The following is a 27,158-nucleotide window of genomic DNA, read 5'->3' as shown; positions in this document are numbered from 1 at the left end:
CAGGGTGTGGTCACTACAGCCCAGGCTGCCTCCAATCTTAACCTCTTAAATTATCTCCTCCACATTGGTGAGCACACAATGCTGTGTGCATTGGTGTAGAGGCACTTCAGCTAGGCTGTCCACCTCTTAATCTTTTGGGAAGAGCCCTCTCTAATTCCTCTGGGACAATTTACAGGTATTTCCCTGCTGTTCTCTGAAGTGCTGTTGTTTCCAGGTTCCTTACTAGCGCCCAGTAGAGCATCCCTTTCCTTCACCGAATCTAGTTTAAAGCCTATCTCAGAACTGCTTTTAGAAGAGGGTAAAGTTGTTATGAGGTCTGGTAAGAAAAAAAACTTCATTTAAATATACACATTTGTTTTCACTGTTGGGAGGAAAGATTAATAAAGGAGTTCTTTCTTCCCCTTAAGGGTGGGAAGTCACAATGAGTGAGAAGGAGAAAAAAGATGTAAGTATCTGCTAAGGATAATCAGTTTGATAAATCATGAACGTTTAACAGTTGCGTGGTTTTATACTATGTAACACTATGAAAGTCATCAGGGTGTTGTGTAACAGTGTTCATGATAGTGAAACAAAACCTCATGGGCTATAAAATATGTACATGACACTCTTTCCCCTATCAACGATTGAGAGAGAGAAGGAGACTACTGATTCGTGATCAGAATCCCAATTTTACTGTGAGCTACATATGCTTATATACAATTTTCAGGAAGGCTAGTAATTTTTTACTACATTCATTTAGTTAAACATCACACAGACAAACTTTACATTTCTACTTAGTTAAATCTTCTTTCCTGTCAGCCAGACTTGATCCAATCTTCTTGTAATCTTCAAGGCTCTGTTTGCTCTTGCCAAGGCATCTTGGTTATCAAACTGCATATGCTAATTAAATCTACAGTACTATCAGTCTCATTTACAGTTATCACATCTCCCCTGTTTCTTTCAACGAAAAATACACTCTTAAGTGACTTGTCTATTAACTTTTTCACACACTGTAAAATACAAGGAATAACTACTACAATGCATAATATAATGCCTAATACATATAAGCCTACTTTAACCAAGTTCCTAACCCAGCCAGTGAGTCCCTGATCTCCTAGGAGTCGATTTAGCTAGTCACACCCATCATCTACTTGCAGATTCTTTACACCTTCTTTCAGGGCTTGAATGCTGCCATAGATGGACTGGGAGTGGTCAGAAAGGTTAAGGCAACACATTCCATCAATTTCGTCACAGCCATGTCCCTGTGCTAAAAGGAAAAAATTTATTGCTGCTCTATTTTGCAAAGTAACATGTCTAACAGAATCAACATCAGTTTTAAGTCCTGTTATTGCGAAGGATGTAGCATTAGTTTGTTTAGCTAGCCAACAGCCTAATTGGTTAAGTAAACCTAAGGCTTTTCCTGATGCTACACCGGGGTGAAAAATGATGCTGCCCATCACTGTCCCTTAGACCAAAAATCAAGCTGGTCATGGCAATCTTTGTCAAAAGCATGTAAGGTTCTCTTAATTCTAGAGGGATATTTATCTTGAAAAATTATGGACGTGTTTGGGGTTAAAAGGGATAATCATCCAAGGCTACATGGTCCTCTTTTATAATGCAATGGGATGGCAGGAAAGGCCTTATCCCCATAGACTAAAAATACTCCAGGAGGTAAAAGTATAGGAGCATTGGTGGAGCTAGAAATTATCCCAGAAATATAATTACACCAAGCACTCACATTTTTATACACAGGGTGGTTAGGGGAAACATCCCATGCCTTAGACTGTTTTTTCCGAGAATAATTAAACCTTACACAAAAATCCATTTTCACTGAGCCCAAAAGTTCTAACTCTTGAGACTCAAGGGATGCCAGGGAAAGATAAGGCGTCCACTGCTCCCAGGTGTCAGCATGATTGCTGTTTTGTAACACTGTATTTGCCTGAGGCAGGCAAGGCAAATTGTCTAGGGGCAGAGCAATAAGGCAGGTTGAAAAGGGATTATCTGGAGATGCAGTGGCCAAACACAATGTATCTTGTCCTGTAACATTTGCTAAGGTTACCCATACATTTGTTTTTGGTTGATTAACAGGCCAAGTTTGAGCACTACAAACAATTCCCAGTAAATACCATAATATTTGGGAAGTCATTGTTTTTCCTTATTCTCAGTGGCAGTAAGCCACTGCTTTAGAGTAATTTCCAATTGTTCAGGTAGACCAAACTTATGCCCACGCACTAGCTGTTGAATTTGTGCATGATATATGGAGTACCGGCACTCCCAGATGGGATAACCTAACCCTGTAAACCCTGATACCTTTAGGTAATCCAAACCATTTTCCCAAGGGCATAAGTCAGTTAGAGGTTAAACAGGTGCTGATGTGGTGGCAAGGTCCTGTTTCCGAGGGTCCTCTTCCAATGTTGGTATTACAGATGGATCCTCAGGTGATGCAGTCAGGGGTTCTCGAAACGGCTTCACATTCTTTTCTGGAATCCACTTGGGACCATTCTCTGTGGAGACACACGAAAAGCCTCTTCCCCAGGTGATCAAAGGATAAGGCCCCAATATTTTACTGGATTCTGGATCCTTTACTAAAACAGGGGGCTTTTCCTTTTGTTGCAATTGTGAATTACAATTAAAATGTTGAACAATAGGTGGATTGGGGTCCATAAAAGAACAATTCAAAAAGTTAAAAACATAAAGAGCTTTCTGCAGTCTCTCGGCAGGGGTGCCATCTCCCCCCCCCCCCCCCCCCCCCCGTTGTATTTATTAAAAGACACTTGAGAGAGCCATGAGCTCGTTCAATGATAGATTGTCCTGTTGAGGAATGAGGAATACCTGTTTTGTGAGTAATTCCCCATAGAGCAAAAAAGGCAGCATCGCAATGGGAAGTATAAGCTGGGCCATTGTCTGTTTTCACCTCAGAAGGTATACCAAGAGTTGCAAAAGCAGCAGTAAAGTGTCTACAGACATCTTTAGCTGTTTCCCCTGAATGGGCTGATGCAAAAAGAGCACCAGAAAAGGTGTCAGTAGAGGAATGAATGCAGTTTAAACCACCAAACTCAGAAAAATGGGCTAAGTCTGTGCCAGATTTGAAGGCTTTGAAGCCCTCGGGGATTAACACCTCCTGCAACAGAGGGAAAAGAACACCTTTTACAGTCAGGACAAACAGCGATAATGGCTGAAGTTTGGGCTTTAGTAATGCCAAAGTTTCGAATTGAAGCAGCAGCATTCTGGTGAAGAAAGGAATGGCTCAATTTAGCCTGCTCCATCTTATAAGGTAGGACAGGATTTTGTACAGGCATTGTTAAAAGATTAGCCTGCCTGTTCCCTTCAGCCAAAAATCCGGGAAGGGTTGTATGTAATCGAATATGCATAACAAAGTAAGGAGATGTTCTATTTTCTAAGGAAAAAACAAGAAGCTGCAAAGAATAAAAGAGCTGTGAATTTTCGACCTCTTTCAAAACTGATGCTTCAGCTCTCATCACAATTCCTGCAACATAAGCTGAATCTGTTACCAAATTAAAGGAATCAGAAAATTTTTGAAAAGCTCTGAAAACAGCAGCTAATTCCACGATTTGGGGCGACTCCTCAACTGTGGACACATCTGATTTCCAGGTATCAGAAGAGGGGTGTCTCCATACCACCACTGATTTATGAGAGTGACCAGAACTATGTGTGAATACTGTTAAGGTTTTAAGTGGAACCTCACTTCTCTTTGGTTTTTCTATCAATTGAAATAAAGGGGTTAAAAGTTTATGTTATGTAGGGTGTATTGAGATTTGTCCGCTGAATTCAGCAAAGGCCATCTGAATAGCCTCAGATTCCTGAAATATCCAATCCAAATAAAAGGTGATAAGAGGCACCAAAATAGTGGAAAAATCCACTCCTGCAAGAGAAGTTAGTCTCTGTCAGGCTTTAACAACCAGTTGTGCCATCATTTCATGTTGGGTACTGATGGTTTTGGTCGCTTGGTGTGGTAAAAAAATCCATTCAGTGTAGCCGTGGAACGGGTATTAACCCTTTAGATACGGCGGAAATAAAACACACAGCTATATGGTCTTCTTTCATGATAATAAAGAGACAAGTTTATTCAGAAACACACTTTCTTAAATAGCATGACTCGCAACTCCAAGGGCAGAAAAAAGATGATTGGTTTAGAGAGAAGACACCTCTTTCCCAGGGCCTGGTCAAGCACCACAACAGGTGTTCTATCTTTGTTATTAATTCCTCTCTATTTTGACCAAATTATCACCCTGGGAGAAATTCTCCCTAGCCTTCAGCTGGACCAGCTTATCGGCTGGGAACAGAGCTGAGAAGCTCTGGCCTGGAATATTTTTCAGGCTGTAATTTTCTTAAGTGAGTGTCCACAATTCAATGATAAGCAAAGGGTCTGGTGCATTGGAGTCCCATTGAAATATCAAAGCGTGGAGCTGTTTTGCTGGGCGCAAAATTAATTAAAAGGAAGGGCAGCTCAGGTACCCAGTGTGCAGCTTGCCGGTTTGCTAAGGTATCACAAATTCCCTGCAGTGCTTGCTGAGCCTGTGAATTGAGTCCTCTAGGTGACAAAAGGTCTGAGTGTCTCTTTAGCAGTTCAAACAAAAGGACTCAGCTCTTCATTTGAGATTCCTAATAAGGAGAACCCAGTTAATTGCTCCCCAAATTTTTTGTGCATCATGTAAGGTGTGAATGTTAGTCTGAATTTGTAGATTTTGGGGAGAAATTTAATAGACTCCAATGCACCATCCCAAATACCTCCATGGAGGGTGTTTTTGTACCTTTTCAGAAGCAATGCAAAGCCCTGCCTGATTCACAGCTTCAGTGACAAGGGCTAAGGCTTTCTCCACGACCTGTTGTTCAGCTGCTACGAGAATATCATCCATGTAATGATACAAAGAACATCAGGCATTTGTTGACAAACAGGATTGAGGACCTTAGCAACATACCACTGGCAAAGAGTAGGAGAATTCTTCATGCCCTGATGTAAAACATATTCAGTGATTTCGCTGCAAGGGTGTCTGCATATTTGTTCTAGGAACTGAAAAAGAAAATTATGGAGCATCATTAGGATGCAAAGGAATGTCGAAAAAACAATCTTTTAAATCAATGACAGTCAAATGCCAATTTCGAGGGATCATGGTAGGAGAGGGGAGCCCAGACTGCAGGGCTCCCATTTCCTCCACTACAGAATTAATTTTGAGGAGGTCTTGGAGAAAACGCCACTTGCCTGTTTTTTTTTTCATAACAAACACAGAGGAATTCCAAGGGCTGGTAGAAGGCACTATATGCCCATTCTGGAGTTGTTGTTGAACCAATTCTGTTAATGTGCACAGCTTATGCAATGATAGGGGCTATTGACTCACCCACACAGGCTCAGAAGTTTTCCAAGTCAGTTTGAGAGTGTTATAAATTTGTGAGAAATTATGATCTCTCCAATGATTATTTATTAATAGAAAAAGCAGGAAGCAAACAGCGCTGGATGGGCCGGGGAGTCACCCATCCCACCACGATGCACACCACATAGCATCAGTTCAGCTTTTTTATACAGTCTGAGTTTTCGTTTTCCTGATAACTCCTGCCTTCTTTCGTTTCCTTGATTTCATGTCGATGGTCGTCTTCTGTGCAGGCGTTGGCTTTTGCTAGAGGGTGGTTTGCCCTCTTTTGGTGGTCTTTTGGATGAAGGATAGTCGTCTTCCTCAATGTCTTTTTCATGACCTTTTCTTTTTGCATGCGTAGTTATCAGCCATTTATATAACTATTGTTATTTGCTTAATACAATTTCCACAACTTCCTTATTTTTTGTTACATGCAAGCAAATATGACCACAAGTTCCTCATTTTCACTCAGACATAACCGCAAAGCCACTTTAAGCCAAACATAGCTACAATTTCTCTTAGGTAAGCATAGTTACAATTTCTCTTAGACAAGCATGAATACAATCTTTTTTGTTCCATGTTTTATTTGACTTAAAATTGATTTTTATAATCATCCCAGGCACTATTTCTGCTTAACATACAGCATTCGCATGGTTTCCTTCTAATATCGCCTCATAACACGAATCACACATACATTTTTCAGAATCCCTTCCCTTTTTCTTTAATTTATTGATTCGTGTTTTTGCTTCAAATTGTGCAATGGCCTTCTGAGCAGCCGTAAGCTTTGTTTGGGTCCCTGATTTTATGATCATAAGAGAGTGAGTTTCTCCCTCTTTGACAGCTTCAGGATCTACAGACATTGCAGATATCTGCATTCCCTGAATCACAAAATGAATCAGCTGAAAAAAGCATGGAATCATACATGGTAAAAACAATAGTCCTGTCTCGGTTTGAAAGACAGGTATTTTGCTAAGGAAAGGCAAGAACCCCTTTCCTGAGATGCAGAGTGCAACCCCCTCCCTTATAATTTTTATAGTTTCAAATCAGAGGCTTTCAGGAAGAAGATATGGGAATAGGAATAACAGTTCTTTACTGATATCTAACAAGGCAAAACAGCAGAAACAACAACAGCTATAAAAATTGACAACAAAACAGAACAGTATAGCTCAGTTCCAGTCCCTTTCTGGCCACAGGCTCTCTCTCTGTACTCAGTTACCGGTGCTGTAGGCAGGGCAGGTCCCACGCAGCTGAAGAGGGCTGGAGTGATGGCAGCAGTGGCCCAGAGGTGAGAGGGATGGAGGAGCGACTCCCCCCACATGGTGTTGGTCGTGGTGCTCAGCAGAGTGTCCAGAGGTAGTAGGATGAAGTGGGAAAGCAGCAAAACGGTGTTCGACAGCAGGGAACATGGCTCTCGGCGCTAGGATGGCAGGGAAAGATGCTAGATCGGAGCAGTGGCCGTGTTCCTTTCACTCCATGAGCAAAGCAAGAGTGAGAGGGAGAGCCCAGGCCCCGGTCCCACCTTTACTTTTTCGATCTCCACCTATCACCCACCCCCCTTCGAGAGAAAACTATTGCTACTAAGGTGTAGCCACAAATACTTAGCATAACAATGGGAGAAAATCCACAGAAAGAAAAGGGAACAATTCAAACCCCAACATTATCCATTCCTGAATTTTTCCCATATTAATATGATACATCAAATTAAAACCATTACATTATATACATACATGCAGTTACATATATAGGCACAGTACCATAGGTATTTTACCCTAAAACAAGGTCTCCTTGGGGTATGCATCGGGTCTCTCCATCCTTTTGCATCACCCACCAGGTGCAACCTGGTCCCTGAGCGAATACAACTCCCCAGATGGGATTGTCTTTCCTGGAGGCAGGATTTACCCAAACAGTTTTTCCAAGCATACCTCTCATGTGTACCACTGGAACCTTATCTCTATCTGATATTCCCAAGGGCTCAGATTGGGCAGGGCCTGCTCGGTTGATGGAGCCTCGGGTGTTCACTCACCATGTGACCTTTGGGAGATTAATCACCCAGTTCTTGAAAGTTCCCCCACCCAGTGCCTTCAAGGTGGTTTTAAGCAGGCCATTGCACCGTTCAACTTTCCCTGCAGCTGGTGCGTGGTAGGGGATATGGTACACCCACTCAATGCCATGTTCTCTAGCCCAGGTGTTTATAAGGCTGTTCTTGAAATGAGTCCCGTTGTCTGACTCAATTCTCTCAGGGGTACCATGCCTCCAAAGAACTTGTTTTTCCAGGCCCAGGATGGTGTTACGAGCAGTGGCATGAGGCACAGGGTAGGTCTCCAGCCATCCAGTGTTGGCTTCCACCATGGTCAGTACATAGTGCTTGCCCTGGTGGGTTTTAGGCAGTGTGATGTAGTCAATCTGCCAGGCCTCTCCATACTTATATTTGGACCATCACCCCCCATACCAGAGGGGCTTCACCCGCTTGGCTTGCTTGATGGCAGTGCACGTCTCACAGTCATGGATAAACTGAGAATTATTGTCCATGGTTAGATCCACCCCTCGGTCTCTTGACCTCCTATAGGTGGCGTCTCTGCCCTGATGACCTGGGGCATCAAGGGCCCATCGAACCAGGAACAACTCTCCCTTGTGTTGCCAATCTAAATCTGTCTTTGACACCTCTATCTATGCAGCCTGATCTACCTGCTCATTGTTTTGGTGTTCCTCATTAGCCCGACTCTTGGGGACATGGGCATCTACATGATGGACTTTTACAGGCAGCTTCTCTACCGGAGTGGCAATGTCTTTCCATTCATTGGCAGCCCAGATTGGTTTTCCCCTACGTTGCCAGTTAGCCTTTTTCCACCTTTCCAGCCAACCCCACAGAGCATTGGCTACCATCCATGAATCAGTGCAGAGTTTTGGCCACTTCTCTCTTTCAGCAATGTGCAGGGCCAGCTGAACAGCTTTGAGTTCAGCAAGTTGACTCGATCCACTTTTTCCTTTGGAAGCTTGTGCAACCTGTGGTGTGGGGCTCCATACGGCTGCTTTCCACTTCCGGTTCATCCCCAAGATGCAGCAGGAACAATCAGTGAAAAGAGCATAGCATGTTTCATCTGCTGGCAGTTGGTTATATGATGGGGCTTCTTCGGCCCAGGTCACTTGTTCCTGTTCCTCTTCGTGGGGAAGACCAAAGTTTTCACCTTTCGGCCAGTTGGTAATTATCTCCAAAATCCCAGGGAGATTCAGGTTTCCAATACGGGCAGGTTGTGTGATGAAAGCAATCCATTTGCTCCATGTGGCGTCAGTGGCATGGTTGGTCAAGGGAACCTTTCCTTTAAACATCCACCCCAGCACTGGTATTCTGGGTGCCAGGAGGAGTTGTGTTTCCGTGCCAATCACCTCTGAGGCAGCTTGAACCCCTTTCACAGGTGGCCAAGATCTCCCTCTCTGTGGGAGTGTCGTTGGCCTCGGACCCTTGGTAATTTTGACTTGAGAATCCCAGTGGTTGGCCTCGCGTCTCACCAGGCACCTTTTGCCACAGGCTCCAGGACAGACCATGGTTCCCGGCTGCAGAGTAGAGCACGTTCTTCACATCTGGTCCCATCCTGACAGGGCCAAGGGCTACTGCATGAGCAATCTCCTGCTTGATCTGGGCAAAGGCTTGCTGCTGCTAAGGGCCCCAGTGGAAATCGTTTTTCTTGCGGGTGACCAGGTAAAGAGGGCTCACAATCTGACTGTATTCAGGAATGTGCATCCTCCAAAAGCCTATGGCACATAGGAAAGCTTGTGTTTCCTTCCTGCTGGTTGGTGGAGACATTGCAGTGATCTTATTGATGACCTCACTGGGAATCTGGCGCCACTTTACTCCCAGGAACTGGATTTCTCGGGCAGGCCCTTTGACTTTGCTCTTTTTAATGGCAAAGCCGGCTCCCAGCAGAATCTCAATGATCTTTTCTCCTTTTTGAAATACCTCCATTGACGTGTCCCCCCACACAATGATGTCGTCAATGTACTGCAGATGTTCTGGAGCTCCACCCTTTTCTAGTGTGGCCTGGATCAGTCCATGACAGATGGTGGGACTGTGTTTCCACCCCTGGGGCAGTCGGTTCCAGGTGTACTGCAAACCCCTCCATGTGAAAGCAAACTGAGGCCTGCACTCTGCTGCCAGAGGAATGGAGAAAAATGCATTGGCGATGTCAATGGTGGCGTACCACTTTGCTGCCTTGGACTCCAGCTCGTACTGCAGTTCCAGCATGTCCGGCACAGCAGTGCTCAGCGGTGGAGTCATCTCATTCAGTGCACGATAGTCTACGGTCAGTCTCCATTCTCCTTCAGATTTACGCACAGGCCAGATGGGGCTGTTGAAGGGTGAGTGGGTTTTGCTGACCACCCCTTGGCTCTCCAGCTCACGGATCATCTTGTGGATGGGGATCACGGCATCTCGATTTGTCCGGTACTGCCGGCGATGCACTGTCGAGGTAGGAATTGGCACCTGTTGCTCTTCCATCCTCAGGAGTCCCAATGCAGATGGGTTTTCTGATAGCCCAGGCAGGGTGTTCAACTGCTTAATGCCCTCTGCCACCACAGCAGCTATTCCAAAAGCCCACCTGAGTCCCTTTGGGTCTTTGTCATAGGCGTTCCTGAGGAAGTCTATGCCTAGAATACATGGTGCCTCAGGGCCAGTCACAATTAGATGTTTCTGCCACTCTTTCCCAGTCAGGCTCACCTCAGCCTCCAGCAAAGTCAATTCCTGAGATCCCCCCGTATCCCTGGCAATTGAAACAGGTTCCTTCCCGACATGTCCAGATGGTATTAATGTACACTGTGAACAAGTGTCAACCAATGCTCTGTGTTCCTGTGGCTCTGATGTGCCCGGCCATCGGATCCACACCGTCCAAAAGATCCGGTTTTCCCGTGCCTCTACCTGGCTAGAAGCAGGGCCCCTCTAGCCCTGGTTATTCTTTCTCTCCTGGGAATACATACTGGAGGTTCCTTTAAGGGGATCTGACAGATCATCCTCCCTTCTGTAATACCCTGCACCTTGGTCATGGGAGGCTGAGGCTACCTTCACTTTAGTGGAGCTCCCTCGGTTGGTGTTTCCTTCCTTGAGTTCATGTATCCGTGCTGCCAGGACAGAAGTGGGATTCCCATCCCGCCTTCTCATATCTTCCCCGTGGTCACGCAGAAAGAACCACAGGTCAGCTTGTGAGGTGTACCCTCTCTCCCTACCTGGGGGGCATTGGGCTCTAATTTTGGGGTCCATGACTCGCACGGGTGCTGCACTGATTTTCCTCACCTCTTCGCTTATCTCCTGCATCTCCTCCTTAAACTCCTCTTTGAGGTCCTTAACCACAGCAGAGACATGAGCCTGCACTGGGCCAGCCATCATACTTTGAAAATTTCTGAGCCTGTTTGCAACAGAACCCACTGTCACTTGGTTGGTATCAGAATTAATCATTGCAATAAAGGGGGTATACTGAGATGGGCCCAGGTTTGCCAGATTCCACATCTGCCCTGTGCACCTGACCTTGTCAGGGTCATTGTCATGCTGTCCATCCCTCCCAAAGAGCACCTCCAGTACTGCCACTTCTCTCAGCTGTTGGATCCCTTCCTCAAGGGTATTCCAACGCATTCTATGGTGGTGCTCCTGCATTCTCTCTCTATGGACAAACCTCTCTCTCACACTCATTAAAAGTCGCTCCCAGAGGGAAAGGAGGCCTGGCTCCCTTACAAATACCTGGTCCATACCTGAGTCATGGACCAAGGATCCCAAATTCCTTCCCTCAGTACCATCCAGTTGCACACCTGTACCCATAAGGTCCCAGACCCGCAGTAACCAGGTTGTAAAAGGCTCACGGCCCTGTCGTACAATGTCTTTTCGTAGTTTACATAGACCCTCGTATGACAGGGACTTGGTGATGATCTCAACTTCTGGCTTTCCTGCTGGGTGTGAGGGGCCCCCTTCCTGACCCTTATAATCTAGATGCCTTGTTTTCATCTTAGACTTCCTAGTTTCCACAGGGGTAACTGCTGCTGGCTGTGAGTACCCTTGCAGTTCAGCTGGAACCTGGACAGATGTAACGTCTGTGTGTCCCACTGCTGCACCATCAGAGTCTCCCTCTTTAAGGCAGGGGGAGGGTTTCTCACCAGCTGGGGAAAGGTACTCCTTCAGCATCTGGCCCATCTCATGTATCTCCTTCGCTAGAACCCCCACCCATTCTGGGTGGTTCCTTTCCGAGGTGGGCTGTGGGGCAGTGTCAGGCTCTGGGGCAGTGTCAGGGTCTAGGGTAATATCCCTAGTTTTTGGACAGGATCAGGCTCTGGGGTAACATCACTAATCCCTGGGGTAGGTATCAGGGTTGTTATCCAAGTCAATCTCCCCTTATCTCTGAATGTTATATAGAACAGGTTTAACAGGCATATCAGCAACACTAGCCGCAGTATAATGTCATTAGAATTTAGAGCAGATTTGAACCCCTTGAAGAATGGAGGGGTGGACTTCAAAAACTGTGTGATGAGTTGGGAGAAAATTTCACCTTCTGTCACTTCCTCACAGTAAGTACCATTATTGAAGTAGCCCCAGAAACACACACTTAGAGTGCGGTAGCTCTGAATCCATGTGGCCATCTTCCAGAGAAAATTAAAAATCCATTAATTCCTCAACTGATCAACCCACAAAAAGAATTGGATAATAGTCACAGTAACCTTGGTTATGAGACTCATGTTTAAAAAAGGGCTTGCAAATGGGAGAGATATAGCAGTGACCACATGGAGGACAATCCAGGGTAAGCTGGACAGCATGGTGTCACCTACCACAAACTTGGGTAACTCAAGAACTGTTATTCCCTTTTCTACCCCTCTCTCAATGCCCTCAGGCAATGCCCCACATCCCGGGCGCCAAAATCTGTCTCGGTTTGAAAGACAAGTATTTTGCTAAGGAAAGGTGAGAACCCCTTTTCTGAGATGCAGAGTGCAACCCCCTCCCTTCTAACTATTATAGTTTCAAATCAGAGGCTTTCAGGCAGAAGATATGGGGATAGGAATAACAGTTCTTTACTGATATCTAACAAGGCAAACAGCAGAAACAACAACAGCTATAAAAATTGACAACAAAACAGAAGAGTATAGCTCAGTTCCAGTCCCTTTCTGGCCACAGGCCCTCCTTCCCTGCTCTCACTTACTGGTGCTGTGGTCAATGCAGTTCTTCGCAGTTGAAGAGGGCTGGGTGATGGCAGCAGTGGCCCAGGGGTGAGAGGGATGGAGAAGCAACTCCCCCCTCACGGTGTCAGTCGTGGTGCTTGGCAGAGTGCCCGGAGGTAGTAGGATTGAAGTGGGAAAGCAACAGAGCGATGTCCGATGGCAGGGAGCGTGGATCTCGGTGCTGGGATGGCAGGGAAGATGCTAGATGGGCCTCCAGCCGTTTTCCTTCCACTCCACCATTGAGCGAGAGAACGAGAGCCAGAGAACCCAGGGCCCTGTCCCACCTTTCCTTTTCTGGTGTCCCCCTATCACCCCCCCGTGAGAGAAAACTATTGCTACTGTTGCCACCAATACTTAGCATAACAATGGGAAAAATTCCACAGAAAGAAAAGGGAACAATTTAACCCCCAACACTCAGACTCTGACGAAGGGGAAGGGACCAGCTCAGATGCTGAATCCTAGCTTGGAAACACAGAATCAAAAAATATACACAGCAGCTTTCCAATGCCAAAAGTTACACAAGCAATTAATCTGGCACCAACTTTTCTACAAGCATTTCCCCAGCAGCAAACAGGGCAAATAAACTCTGTACCTATCTTTCCTGGACTGTGGTATCCTACAGGAATCGCAGCAGCACCAATTAATCCTCCATTTGGCAGGGCAGTGAGATATCATTATGTATTCCTGAAATAATTTCTCAGAGATCTTTTGCTCCAGCTAAGAGACGCCACAGCAAACCTTTATGGATCAGAAAATGGCGGCACCATCTGTTCGGGTTCCGTACAGGATGGTGGATCCCTGCCTCTGTTTTCCATACAAGAAAATGGCGGCACCCTGTTCACTTCTGTAAACTATGCATACGTACTTCTGCCAGCGCCATTTTGTGGACAACAAGATGCCAGACCTCCAGCTGCAGCGCCACCTCTTGCAGTTTCTATTACTGCACCCCCAAATACTTAAAATTCGCAACAGCAGATGTTAAATACAGGTTATTTCACAGAAAGAGGAGGATGTGAAGACATGAATACAGCTTTGAAGCTGGCAGAAAGAGCATCCTTTCAGGACTCAAATACACAAGATAAAGGAAATTTACAGACTGCAAATAGAGAATTAGTTCCATTTCTTTCAGGAATGGGGGCCATCTCAAAAAAGAAAAAAACAAAGAAACCCTCAAAAGAAATGCTCACAGATTGGGATGAAATCAGGAGAAGAGCTTTGAAAGAAGGAGATCTCGATATGGCATCATCACAGCTGAAAGCTATGCCAATCTCCTATGGAAGGAGAGGTGCAAATCCCAGATGGGCATCTTTAACACATGATATGGTAAAGGACTTAAGAAAGGCATTGAGAGAGAGTGGTTTAAGCTCTCCATATTTCAAGCAAATGTTAAAAACCATCTTTGCTAATTATGATTTGGTTCCATTTGATTGTAAACATATTGCCATTACAATTCTAACAGAGGCACAGTTCATGTTGTGGGAAATGAGATGGAGGAGAGCTCTCACGAAATTAAGAGATTCCTATGCTAGAGGCCCACACAGGCACTTCACAGTGGGACAACTGGCAGGAGACCCTCCTGATGACAAACCTCAAGATCAAGCAGCAGTCTTGCCTTGAGATGTACTCGAAGACATTAAGGAAGTAGCTCGGAAAACTATCCTTCAAATACAGCCAGAAGGAGTTCCAGAAGGAATTTACACAAAAGTAAAACAAGGTGCCTCAGAATCTTTCACTTCTTTTATAGATTGTTTAACTCAAGCATTGGAAAGGCAATACAGTGATGAAACTGCACATCCACATCTGCTTCAGAGCTTGGCTTTTGCAAATGCCAACGATGAATGTAAACACATAATCAATTCTTTGCCTGATCCACAACCAACTGTACCTCAAATGATAGAAGCATGCAGCAAGATAGGCACCCCTCAACATATAGCAACAATTCAAGCAAATGCTTTGGGGGAACAATTTGGAAAACTTTTAGAAGCTTCAGATAAAAGGATGGAGAAGACTCTTGCAGCTCTTCACTTAACTCCTAAACAAGAGACTTCATCAGAAGTGATGGCAACAGAACTTTCCAAAAAACCATGCTTCAAATGTGGAAAGTTCGGACACATAATAAAATATTGCCCGGAGTCAGGAGAAAATGCAAAAGCACCAAATCGATGCCCAAGATGTAGAAAAGGAAGACATTTTGCAAGTCAATGTCATTCAAAGACAGATGTGGATGGAAATCCTTTGCCTTTGCCGGGAAACTCCAAAGGGAGCGCCAGTCACCAGAGTGCGAAGACACAAGTGATGGCGACAGGACAGCAGCCGGTGAACCAGCAACAGCAAAACATACAGTATGTGGGGAACCCCAATCAGATGCCCTACGCAGGACAATCTGTCACTTCCCCAGTGACCCAGACCTGCTACCCCCAGGCGCACAATGTGAATTGGCAGCTTCCAAATCAACCTTCTTCATGAGTGAGATCCATGCAGTGATTTCTACAGGAGTCACTGGAACATCGTGGAAAAGACAAGACTTTTTAATCATAGGTAAAGAAAGAAGTAGTATTTTAGGGCTCATCATTTTTTCTACAGTCATCTTGGTGAATTAAAATGAAGAATTAATGGCATTAGCTCAAGCTTTGCATGCTCCATTGGTCATTCCTGAAAACACCCCAATCACCAAGGACATTGCCTTGCCAGCTGATGTAGTTGGACCTTAAGTCATGCCAGTCATAAGTCAACAGGCATTGTCTGGAAGGGAAGATGAGGAAACACGTCTCCTGAGTGAAACAGATAGGCAGAGACCAACCACGAACTACTTGCAACTTAACATATAATAACAAGATAATCACAATCACAGGAATGTTGGACACAGGTGCAGACGTGACAGTCATTTCGTATACCTTTTGGCCTGGAGAGTAGAATCTAATCACACGTTTGAAATCCCTCTCAGGGATTGGAGGATCTACAGTGTGTTTGCAGAGTGAACATTCGATCAATTGTCACAAGACCAAAAGACAAGATGGCAATTGTCCGTCCATTCGTTGTGCAGAAGCCGATTACAGTGTGGGGAAGAGATATCTTGTCACAATGGGGAGCCAGGATCAAAGTGGATTTTTAATAGGGACCACTGAAACACTCACCACCCTGAAGTTAACTTGGAAGACAGATAATCCTGTCTGGGTGGACCAGTGGTCCCTGGAAGAAGAAAAATTGAGTGCTCTCAAGAAATTAGTGAAAGAACAACTGCAAAAAGGCCACATCAAAGAAACAAATAGTCCTTGGAATTCTCCAGTGTTTGTCATTCACAAGAAAACTTTGAATTAATGGAGATTGCTTCAAGATCTCAGGAAAATTAACGAGGTCATTGAAGAAATGGGACCTCTTCAGCTCAGACTTCCATCTCTCTCAGTAATACCCAAAGAGTGGCCACTTGTAATCATTGATTTAAAAGACTGCTTCTTCCACATTCCGCTTCATCCGGATGACGCTCCACGATATGCTTTCTCGATCCCGAGCATCAACAAGGAGGAACCTCTGCAAAGATACCATTGGGTGGTCCTCCCTCAAGGACTCAAGAATTCACCGACAATTTGCCAATGGTTCGTGGCTCGAGCCTTGTCACCAGCGTGAGAGAAACATCCACAGGTGATGATCATTTGTTACATGGATGATCTGCTCGTTGCAGCACAGACACAAGAAGAAATGCAAGAAGCTCGTGACAGTGTGATTGCAGAAGTTCAGAAAGTGGGACTGGAGATTTCAATGTCAAAAATACAAGAAGTCTCATCATGGAAATACTTGGGATGGAAGATCTCAGAGCAAACAATCAGGCCACAGAGAATACAACTTAGAACCAATATCCACAATTTGCAAGATTTACAACAACTTCTGGGACAAATCAATTGGATTAGGCAGATTTTGGGAATCACAAATTATGAACTTGCTCCACTTTTCGACTTATTGAGAGGAGACTGTAACATCAAAGCTCTGAGAACTCTTACACCTGAAGCTCAAGAAGCCCTTGACAGAATTGCTGAAGCCCTTCAACAGAGACAGGCACATCATTGTGCAATGTCACACCCGTTCTTTCTTGCAGTGTTGGGAGAAAGAATGCAATTATACGGTCTCATCTTTCAGTGGGACACTTCAAAAAAGGATCCTATGTTGATCATTGAATGGATTTTCTTGTCTTACAGATCCCCAAAAACAATATTCATTACATTAGAGATGACAGAACAAATTATAATTAGGGCCAGAACAAGATTGTTGGTGATGGCAGGCAAAGATTTTAAAACAATTTATCTGCCATTGAAAAAAGAATATTTTGATTGGGCAATGCAAAAATTGGAAGAATTACAAATTGCTTTACTAGGTTATTCAGGTGCTTGTTCAATTCATTTTCCAGGTCACAGATTGTTACAGGCAAAATTGAGTTTCAGGGAAAAGGCCATGTTGAGTGAAGTTCCGTTGGATGCAATAACATTGTTTACCAATGGTTCAGGAAAAACACATAAATCAGTCATTACATGGCTGAATTCAAAAACAAAAACATGGGAATCAGATGTTCAGCAAGTGGAAGGTTCACCTCAAATGGTGGAATTGGCAACAGTGGTAAGAGCGTTTCAATTGTTTCAAGAACCCCTCAATCTGATCACAGATTCAGCCTATGTAGCTAATGTAGTTAAAAGAATTGAAGGGTCACTTTTAAAGAATGTTGATAATGATAATTTATATCGATATTTGTCGTGTGTACAACAGGTTTTACAACAAAGAAAAAATAAATATTTCATAGATCATATTAGAGCACATTCCTCTCTCCCAGGATTTCTGGTGGAAGGAAATGCAGAAGCAGACAGGTTGACAATGCCAATTGCAGACACCCTGCCCAATATTTTTGAGCAGGCAAAATTAAGTCATGCATTTTTTCATCAGAATGCACAAGTGCTCATGCGAGCATTTCGCATTTCCAAAGATCAGGCAAGAGCAATCATAGGTGCTTGTCCAGATTGTCAACTTGTGCAACTTCCTGTATCCACTGGAGCAGTGAATCCGAGAGGATTGCAGAGTCTGCAGTTGTGGCAAACAGATATCACAAAATATCCATCATTTGGGAAGTTTAAAAACATTCATGTTTCAGTGGACACCTTTTCGGGTGCAGTCTATGCCTCCTTGCATGTAGGAGAGACAGCAAAACATGCATGTCAACATTTTTTGCAAGCTTTTGCTTCACTGAGTGTGCCTCAGGAAATCAAGATAGATAATGGGCCAGCTTACATTGCCCAGAGACTTAAAACATTCTTGATGAATTGGGGTGTGCATCATATATTTGCCATCCTTCATTGTCCAACAAGTCAGGGAATCATTGAAAGGACACACCAAACTTTAAAATCTCTTTTAGAAAGGCAAAAAAGGGGAGAGGCACAGGCTACGCCTCAAATGCATTTGAATAAAGCGTTGTATGTTTTAAATTTTCTGAATGGTTCTTCTGCAGAACCAAATCCACCGATTATCAGGTATTTTACCAACACAACTCAGGCAAAATTGAAGGAAAATCCTTTGGTTTTGATCAGAAATCCAGAGACAGGAAAAATTGAAGGTCCATTCCAGCTAATAACCTGGGGCAAAGGTTATGCTTGTGTCTCCACAGGTGCCGGTCTGAAGTGGATTCTTGCAAGGAATGTGAAACCCTATCGGCTGCAGACGCAAGCAGACGCCCCCAGAAGCAAAGATACAAGCATGCAGATGTGAACTGCAGTCTTGGAAAAGAACGTTTTTTATCCCACATGCAAAGGCTGGAAGCCTTTGGGTTTTAGGTCAACGCAAAAATTGTGGGAGTCAATAATATTGTAAAGTACTGTTACCAAAAATGTGATGTGGATTGTGTTGCAATTCAAAACTTTACACGAAGTGTGAGACTTTTGAAAAAGAAATAATTTGGTATATCACATTTGGCTTTGAATTAGAAACAAAATCAAAAGAGAAAAGAAAAATGTGAAAACTTAATCAAATATTGCTTTCTTCCCTTAGCACTTCGTTGTTTGTTTTTGGTAACGCAACCATGCCCGTGAGTCAGCCAAAAGACAATGTTTGGGTGACCTTGGCAAACGTTTCAGGTCTGGACACCATTTGTCTGACAAATTCAAGTCCAGGAAAGCCTTTCTCAACCTGTTTGGTCGGTATACCAATAGACAATTGGCCAATTCCAAGAAAAGTCTCACCAGATCCTTCTCGATTCATTGCGAATCCTACTGGGGAATGGAGTGTTTGGACCAAGTTCCTTCCTCAAGCATCCTTGGAACCTCAGGAATTGGAAATTCTTGGCTCAGTGAGAATGGAATTTTGTATAACATTTAATTTTCCTGAGTCAAGACAAAATAAATTTACAGATGTCACACCAAATCAGGCTGTATACAGGAATGTGACATCTTGGTGCAATTTGACCACAGTTTCGAAAACCACACCAAATCGCATCCCTTTGCAATTACCACGAGCGATTTTTCTGATTTGTGGAGATAAGAGTGTAGCCAGCCATTCCGGCAAACATCCAAGGCGGTCCATGCAGCATTGGGAAACTAACTTTGCTAACACCTCATGTGAAAATGATTGAAGAACAAAAACATAAAAAGACCAATTGATGAATATAGACCAGATTGTGATGATAACTTTAGAGCATGGAATCATGGTAAAAGGTTTGCAGGAGCTCTTCTGCTGCCTCAAGCTGCTGCAGGTGCAGCTTTAAAACAATTGGATCAACTAGGTTGTTGGCTAAGTAAGCGATCTCGTGCTATCTCTATCGCAATTAGTGATTCGTTAGCTGACGCTCAAGGACAGAGACACACAATTCTGCAAAATAGAGCAGCGATTGATTTTCTTTTGTTAGTGCATGGACATGGATGCAAAGACTTTGCAGGAATGAGTTGCATGAATCTTTCTGATCATTCAGTATCTATACATAAAAGTATACAAGACTTGCAGGACAGTATCTCCAAACTCAGAGTCGAAGAAGGATCATGGTTGGATAATTTGACTAATTGGCTGAGTCTCACACCATTGTGGAAAACATTTTTGAAAATGGGCACGTATGTGCTGATTGTCATCATAGTAATCATAGTATTTGTGCCTTGTCTACTTCAGTGTATCCGCCAGCGGATTGACAAAGCTGTCAACTCAGTGTTCATGGTTCAAAGAAATGGGGGAATTGTTGGATCTCAAGAATCTGAAGTTTTTGAGCTTTCTGTGCTTCCTGGCACAGACCCCCTTGAAAACACTGCACTGGACTTGAAACCTTGGAGAAGACTTGTAAATATGAATAATAAGTTAGAAATCACAAATGTGTAGTGGGTTAGATGTGTGTATTTTCACTGAGTGATGGGTTTTAAATTTGAGGATTTATGTATAGTGGTAACTATGGAACAAGATGGAGAATTTTGGGTGGTGTCTTCTTGTTCATCTTCTCTTCCTTCTTCTTCACGGAAATTAGGTAGTTACCTTTAGATTGGTCAGTTGAAAGTCACTCTAGGGGTCATGGGAATCTATTAATGGGCCAGAGGTATAAATAATATAGATGTAAAACTTTTATTGGTCTGTTTAGCTTTAAAAGGCCTTGAAACAGGCTCAGCTTGGAGCCATTTTTCCTACTTCTAGCAAGGAGCTAGAAGTGCTGTTATGCTTTCTGTAAATTTTGATAAGATATAATAAACAACCAAATCCGAACACAAAAATCCACCTCAATTGCCTTTTTAATAATCCTGGATCTGAACAAAACAGATGAGACTGAGATAGACCACTAATTAGTGGTGCAAAGCCTGGCATCCTCCAGCATATTGGGAAAAGTTAAGTAAGGGTAATTGAATAAAGAACAATTTTACAGGACTATGCTGGTATAATAAAAATAGAGCCAACCCATAAGAAGAAGTAAAAAGTGTAAGAATCTATTAGCAACAACCTGAATCAGTTAAACTAAGCTGGAAAGCCCCAGACAAAATATTTTGGATCTGCAGGAAAAGAGCTTATAATACCCTACCAAAAAGATGGAGAGGGACATGTACTTTAAAGATTATCCAGCCTGTGTTTTTTACATTACCAAAAGAGAAAGGTAATAAAGTGTTAGGAGTTCCTTTGTATAAAACTTTGCCTTGAAATAAAAGGAGCCCCTCTGTGAGGTTTTTAGAAAACCTCCGGGTGCCTCTTGGGCACCCACACTGCTGGGTTATGTTCTTTAAAAAGCCAAGCAAGTTAATAGTTGCTATAAAGTTATTTATTGCAGAAGCACATCAGTCTCAAAAGCAAATACAAAGCAAGGCAAAGCAATGGCATAAAGCAATGGCATAAAGCAATGGCAAAACTGCAGTGGCAAAATGCACATGGCATAAAGCCATGGCATAGAGCCCCAGCTCTCCCTGATGCATGTTCTTTTATAGAAACTTTCCAACTACCTAAGACACAAACTCGGACCACTACTCCTTAACCTATTAGAATTCTGGTTTCTTAGCACGCCAGACAACGTATAGACTACGTTCATGGCCTATCTTGTTCTAACTGACAAATGTAAGCAATATTCTTAACTCTAACTCTATTATGTCTGAAGCTAGGTTCTTGGAGCCTCTAAGGAAACACTAGCATGTTTTTCAACCTTCACTAGAACATGTACTACTTCTTAGGCATCTAAGACCTTTTACTCACTAAAAGCACTTAAAACTTATTCCATTTACTTACTTATTTATTCACTCCATCTATTCACTTACTCATTCCATTCAAAGACTTTAATTCAATCCCTGCACTCTGATTTCTCTCTGAAGAAATCAGAGAGACTCCTGACTTAATGACTCCAACACCCCTCCATAGGGGGAACACAAATCTGAAAGGATGATGAATGGCCTCCGGAACGAATTATCAAATATTATGGACCAGCTACCTGGGCTCAAGATGGGAGCTGGGGCTATCGCACTCCAATTTATATGCTAAATAGAATTATCAGGCTACAAGCCGTGGTAGAAATTACTTCAAACCGGACAGCCCCAGCAATGGAATTGATAGCTAAACAACTTACCCAAACTAGAGCAGCAGTATATCAAAACCGACTGGCTCTAGACTATCTGTTAGCTGAAGAAGGGGGAGTGTGTGGAAAGTTTAATAATTCTGAATGCTGCATAGAAATTGATGATAATGGTGAAGTAATTACTAAAATTGCAGAAGAAATAAAACGAATAGCCCATGTACCTGTACAAACCTGGAACTCTATGCTTAATGATAATTGGTGGAATAATCTGTTGGGGGGAGCTTGGTGGAAGAAATTAGGGTTTATGTTAGCATGTGCATTATTAGGAATACTGTTCATCCCTTGTCTTGTTCCATGCTTCATTCGACTAATCCAGTCGGTGGTTCAAGGAATGCAAGTTGCTACAATACCAGTGAATCCTGAGTCGACAACAAAACTAATGGCAGTGAATGAATTAAATCTAGTACAAGAGGTACTGACAAAATTTGAAGCTCAAACACGAATCAATAGGATAAAAAAAAAAGAAGTGGGGAAATTCTGATAATTGATAAAAGATTTGTGTTAATCACAAAAGTACTGGGGTTTGTATAAACCAGAATATTAAGCTCTGAAGCGAAGCATGGACACTAGATAAAGGAAAATATATGATTAAACTATTCTGTTTTAAATCACTATGTTATGTTATGTTTTCTGAATAAGTTGTATCTACTACCAGCTTGCAAAATCAGACTTCACAATAGCCCTTCCTGCCTTTGTCTGATCAATGCTGCCTGTCTCAAGGACCAGACTTCCAGAACTTCTCTGGTGGTTATCTACAAGGACCAAATGGTTATCTGTGACTGATTATCGCCCAGAGGCTTTGTGAATTTGTGTAAGGATGTTTATTCGACCATCACTGCTTACCTGACAAAATTATGACAGCAAAAAAACCCCAAAAATTATTGATTACAACGAGGAACCACAGTATAAGAAGAGGCTGCAAACCAAGGTTCGGTGGAGCGTGGTGTGGGCAGTGACCCCTCACGTTCCCCAGCGCTGCTTGCTCCGTCTATATCAAATAAAACAATCTAAATTTTGCTGAATATCAAGACTTTTGTTTCTCATTTATAACAATAGTATGTCAGCTAACAGGGTGGCCAGAAGCATTTCCAACTGTTTCAGGAACTACAGGATCAGTTATTAAAGTATTTTTGGAACAAATAATTCCAAGATGTGGGATTGTGGAAGCAATAGACTCAGGGGAACTCATTTTGCAAGAAAAATTCTTCAAGGGTTTATGACTGATTTAGGAATACAATGGAACCTCCATACCCCCTGGCACCCCCAGAGCTCCAGCTGGGTTGAAGGAATGAATGGAGAAATAAAGAAAAAGCACCTTTCGAAGCTGGTGATAGAAACTAAAATGCCATGGGTACGGGCCTTGCCATTTGCTTTGGAAAGAATACCGGTGAGACCTAGAGGAGATATTCAATTATCTCCCTTTGAATTGATGTTTGGAATTCCTTATCCTTATAATTCTCAAGCTAGTGGAGGGGTGGAAATAAGTGATGTATATTTAAAACAATATGTGGCCAGGATATTGTCTGTTGTGAAACCTCTTTGACAGGAAGCTCAGCTGGCACAGACCCTGTCTTTGGACTTTACTGTTCATAGCATTCAGCCAGGAGATTGGGTCCTAGTTAAGGAGTGAAAAAAAAGAAAGGAAAAAAAGCACCACTGGTGGTGAAGTGGCGTGGACCTTTCCAAGTGTTACTGACCACAGAAACAGCCGTCAAGACAGCTGAACACGGGTGGACCCATCACACTTGGGTCAAGGTCTCTAAAGCCCTGTAGATTTGGACATCTCAGCTGGAGGAGAGGGAAGGGAGGCTGCGACTGACACTCGGCAGGAGTGGACCTGAGCATTACCCAGCACGTTGACATTGGGGAAGCCTCGTGCGCCTACCCACAGACTGCCTGCTGAAATAGTCTATATGGGCATCCTTCCTTTCCGATCTCCAGTCACTGAGGGGCTAATCTTCACTGTCATTGTTTTCTTCACTTGCCACAGGTGGTGCGGAAGACAACATGAGAATTAGATTAGGAAATTAGATTACACCATTAGAATGTTTTTGTTAATGATCTTACCTTTATATTGTCAATAAGGTTTGGGCCAGAGGTGGAAGAGTAGCTTTTTAGTCCTAGGAGAAGAAGTAGCTGTCTTGGGTTTGCCTTAATTGAGTCTTTTTGGCAAGGAAAAGGAAGTGACCTTCCCTGTGGAAATATTACAGTTTCTTCTGTGGCTGACAGAATCAATAACCAGCTAGAATTGCCCTACGAATCTATACATTTAAGAAAAGAGGAGTGAGTGAGAAAAGCTCTCTCTTGCTTCCAGCTTTTGAAGAGAGAAGCTCCCCCCCATCCCAGCGCAGCGGCCGGGTGGGGGAGGGGAGGCCGCGGGGCCCCGGCCGAGGCTGGGCCGGCCGCGGCTGCTGACATCCTAACATCCTGCCGCCACTAACCCCTGCCCTGCCACCGGGCCGGGCCGGGTCAGGGCTCACTGGGCCCCAGGAGCAGCGGTTGCTGAGATTCTGCCTGGCCGTTTCCTGCCACCGCTGAGTTCCCGCGCAGCCCCCGCAGCGTGGCCGCCGGAATCATGCTGCTAAAAGAACCATCCGGGTACCTCGGGAAATTATGCAGCCAAAATCAACGCTGCGAGCCTCACAGCCACTGCCCACCAGACATCATGTGACCCACAGCGAAAGTCCATTACCTAATGCAAGGCCCAGGTAAGATTAACTCTTTCAGTGCTGTAGAATTCCATTTAAAAACAAATAAACCTGCGAGCGCCACTTCTCCCGAATCAGAGAAAAGGTGAAGACACGTGAACAACATAGAGACACCAACGTCAATAAAGAAAGAGCCTCACAGATGGGAGCAGAATGAAGAGATGCCTTAATCTTGGGCTGAAATTCTCTTGTAAGGCTATGGTAATGGACTTTAATACACTAAAATCTCCCTGTAATTCATGAAAAGCATGGGAGGGTGGAGCATTCAAACCGTAAACATGAGCAAAGGCACCTGTGCTGAAGCAAGCACATGTTAAAGTAGTTGTGATCCAATGAAAAGTTTGAACAGAGAGAGAAAAAAAATGATGAAGACCCTTTGCCCCCAGGGAAGAAGAGGAAGATAATTTCAGAGATGTATGAAGAGGACCTTTGCTTCTGAACAGCTCATCCTTAAAAGTGTACCCCATTAGCCAAAGATGGAGCCCTCGAAAACAGTTATGGGGAAAGCTGTAAGTCGAGGGACTTTCACATGGCTAACAGATTTCCATCTCCTGGGCAGCTGCTTCGCTGTGACACTGAAAGCATGGGAGAACTGTTTCTTGTGGAGAAGTCTCCATGGCATGGCATGAGAGATTCCTCTCCCTAAGTGAACTGTAAAAAGACTATTTTAGAGGTGGTAAACTGACTGAAAGTCCCAATTTTTGTCTCTTTACGTTGTCAGTTGCAAAGAAGAGTTGGGGGGAGGAAAAATGTTCTGAAAGTTGAGTCTGATTTCTTATTTTTCTCTTAGTTCTGTTAATAAAGCTTTCTTTATACCCTTTAAAGTTTTGAGCCTGCTTTTTCCCTTCTCCTAATCCTTATCTCACAGCAGAAATTGAATAAATAATTCTAATAAGTACACTGACATTTGGCCAGCGCTCAACCTACTATATTGAATTGGTGCTGTGACTCGGATTGGCAAACCAAAACCACTACAGTAGCAAAAACCTTTAACCTTAGCAATTGTTGGATCTGCAGAAGGCCAGGAGGATCTGATGACAGGCCATGGGTGGCCAACAGGCCTATTGCAGGTTACCTCCAAACTGGTCAGGGATATGTTATGTAAAGATATATTAAATCATTGTTCTTTTTTTCTACCACAAGTTCAGGGAAATCAGTTAGGATTCAAGGTATATGATGATCTAATTAGAGAAAAGTGGTCAATTGATGTATCCCTGGCTGGAGGGAGCACCCAAAGATGGGGTGAAGATGAATGGCCACCTGAATGAATCATACGACACTACGGACCAGCCACTTGGAATCCTAATAAATTAATACCAAGTGTCAGAGAACACATTTATAATTTGAATCAAATAATTAGGTTACAAGCTGTCTTTGAAATAATGACCAACCAGACAGCTACAGCTCTTAAACTTCTTGCTGACCAATCCACTCAGATGAGAACTGCAATATTTCAACATCGGATGGTATTAGATTATCTATTAGCAGAAGAAGGGGGAATGTGTGGCAAATTAAATTACTCAAACTGCTGTTTGCAAATAGATGACAATGGAAAAGTGATGAAACAAATAACAAAGGGAATAAGAAAGTTAGCTCATGTACTGGTCCATACGTGGAAAGGATGGGAATGGGACATGTTTTTGTGGTTACCTAGGAGACCATGGGTTAAACGAATGCTTTTTTTTTTCTTCTGTGCTGTAGCAACTCTTGTCTTTTTACCATGCACGATCCCTTGCTTAGTGCAACTTATTCAACATGTGATCAAGGGGATGCATGTGGTAGCTATGCCTACAGATCCAGAAATGGCTATAAAAGGACAGAAAATGATGTCACTGCAAATAATTGACCCAGGAACAGAAAGTTAAGTCAATGATAACTAAAGTTTGTAAAGACAGGTATTGAGAAAATAAGAAGAGGAGGGTTTGAAAGAAATGAGGAGGCATCTTTACAAACAAACTGTGGGCTCGGTGGTAGTTAAGGCCAGATAAGGAGAGGTGAAAGAAGCAATGGGGGGAACCATAAATTCCATAGGAATTCCACCAATTGACACAGACTTACTCACTCAAGACTGTGCTAAATCTCTGGATTTAGAGAAAAAGAACAAAGACATGGGGAAAAAGAAAAAAGGGGAAGTATACATTAGAAGGGGGTATGTATTAAGCTATTCGGGAAGTTTGTACCTCTCAAGTACCTCAGCCAATGGAGAAGGAGACGTGGAAATGCAGCCGGGAAAATAGGATAGAAAGGAGGCTGCGTCCTCTAAAAATTTGAGAGACCCCAGGGGAAATGCCTCATAGCCTCTCCTTTTATTCAAATAAAATAACAGGAGTCCTTTGTCTCCTTTTTGGACATAAACCTCTAGTGATTGTGGATTAATTTTCTTGACACCCCGTGTCCGCCCAAACCCCTGCAGCTTCTGCCACAGCTTTGGAGTCTTTGCTACACTTTGTTTGCACCCTGGGTATGCTCACCTCTGCTGTTCCAGCCTGCTGCTCTAAGGTTTCTGCTGCAGTCCATTCAGTTTCCTGAGGGGCACTGAAACTGGCTGCCTCTTGTGAGTTTGCAAAGGAAGCCCCTTTTTTATCTCTTCCCACCAGCTGAGCTGCCATTACCACGTGAAGAGGAGGCTGTGCTCGCACCACAGCGCCCCCTGCAGCCACGGGGGAATCATCACACCTGCCATTCCTGGCCGGGAGCCAACAGCACCCCTGCCAGCTGTGGCCATAACTACACCAAAGGGGAAAGTGCTGATGGCTGAGAGAAGGCTGCCATTGAGACTTGTTTATTTGTTTGTTGTTGCTGCCATTGTTGTTGTTTATCTTGTTATACATATATATATATTTATATTTTAGTAAAGAACTGTAT

The 27,158-nt window shown here is 43.5% G+C and overlaps 1 pseudogene across 1 annotated transcript; it reads right to left on the bottom strand.

The window, feature by feature from the left end:
• Positions 1–648: 648 nt before the first annotated feature.
• On the bottom strand, positions 649–26,900 carry LOC148220022 (uncharacterized; annotated as a pseudogene). Its single transcript, XR_015798975.1, has 2 exons — positions 26,765–26,900; positions 649–2,483 (listed from the first exon to the last, which is right to left on the bottom strand). The product of XR_015798975.1 is annotated as an uncharacterized LOC148220022 (transcript).
• Between the last annotated feature and the right edge of the window lie 258 nt (positions 26,901–27,158).

This window comes from Sturnus vulgaris, chromosome W (genome assembly GCF_052056855.1).
Source record: "Sturnus vulgaris isolate bStuVul1 chromosome W, bStuVul1.hap1, whole genome shotgun sequence".
Classification (NCBI taxonomy): Eukaryota; Metazoa; Chordata; class Aves; order Passeriformes; family Sturnidae; genus Sturnus; species Sturnus vulgaris.
Note: the sequence above shows the minus strand (reverse complement) of the source record. Positions and strands in the feature narration are given on the sequence as shown.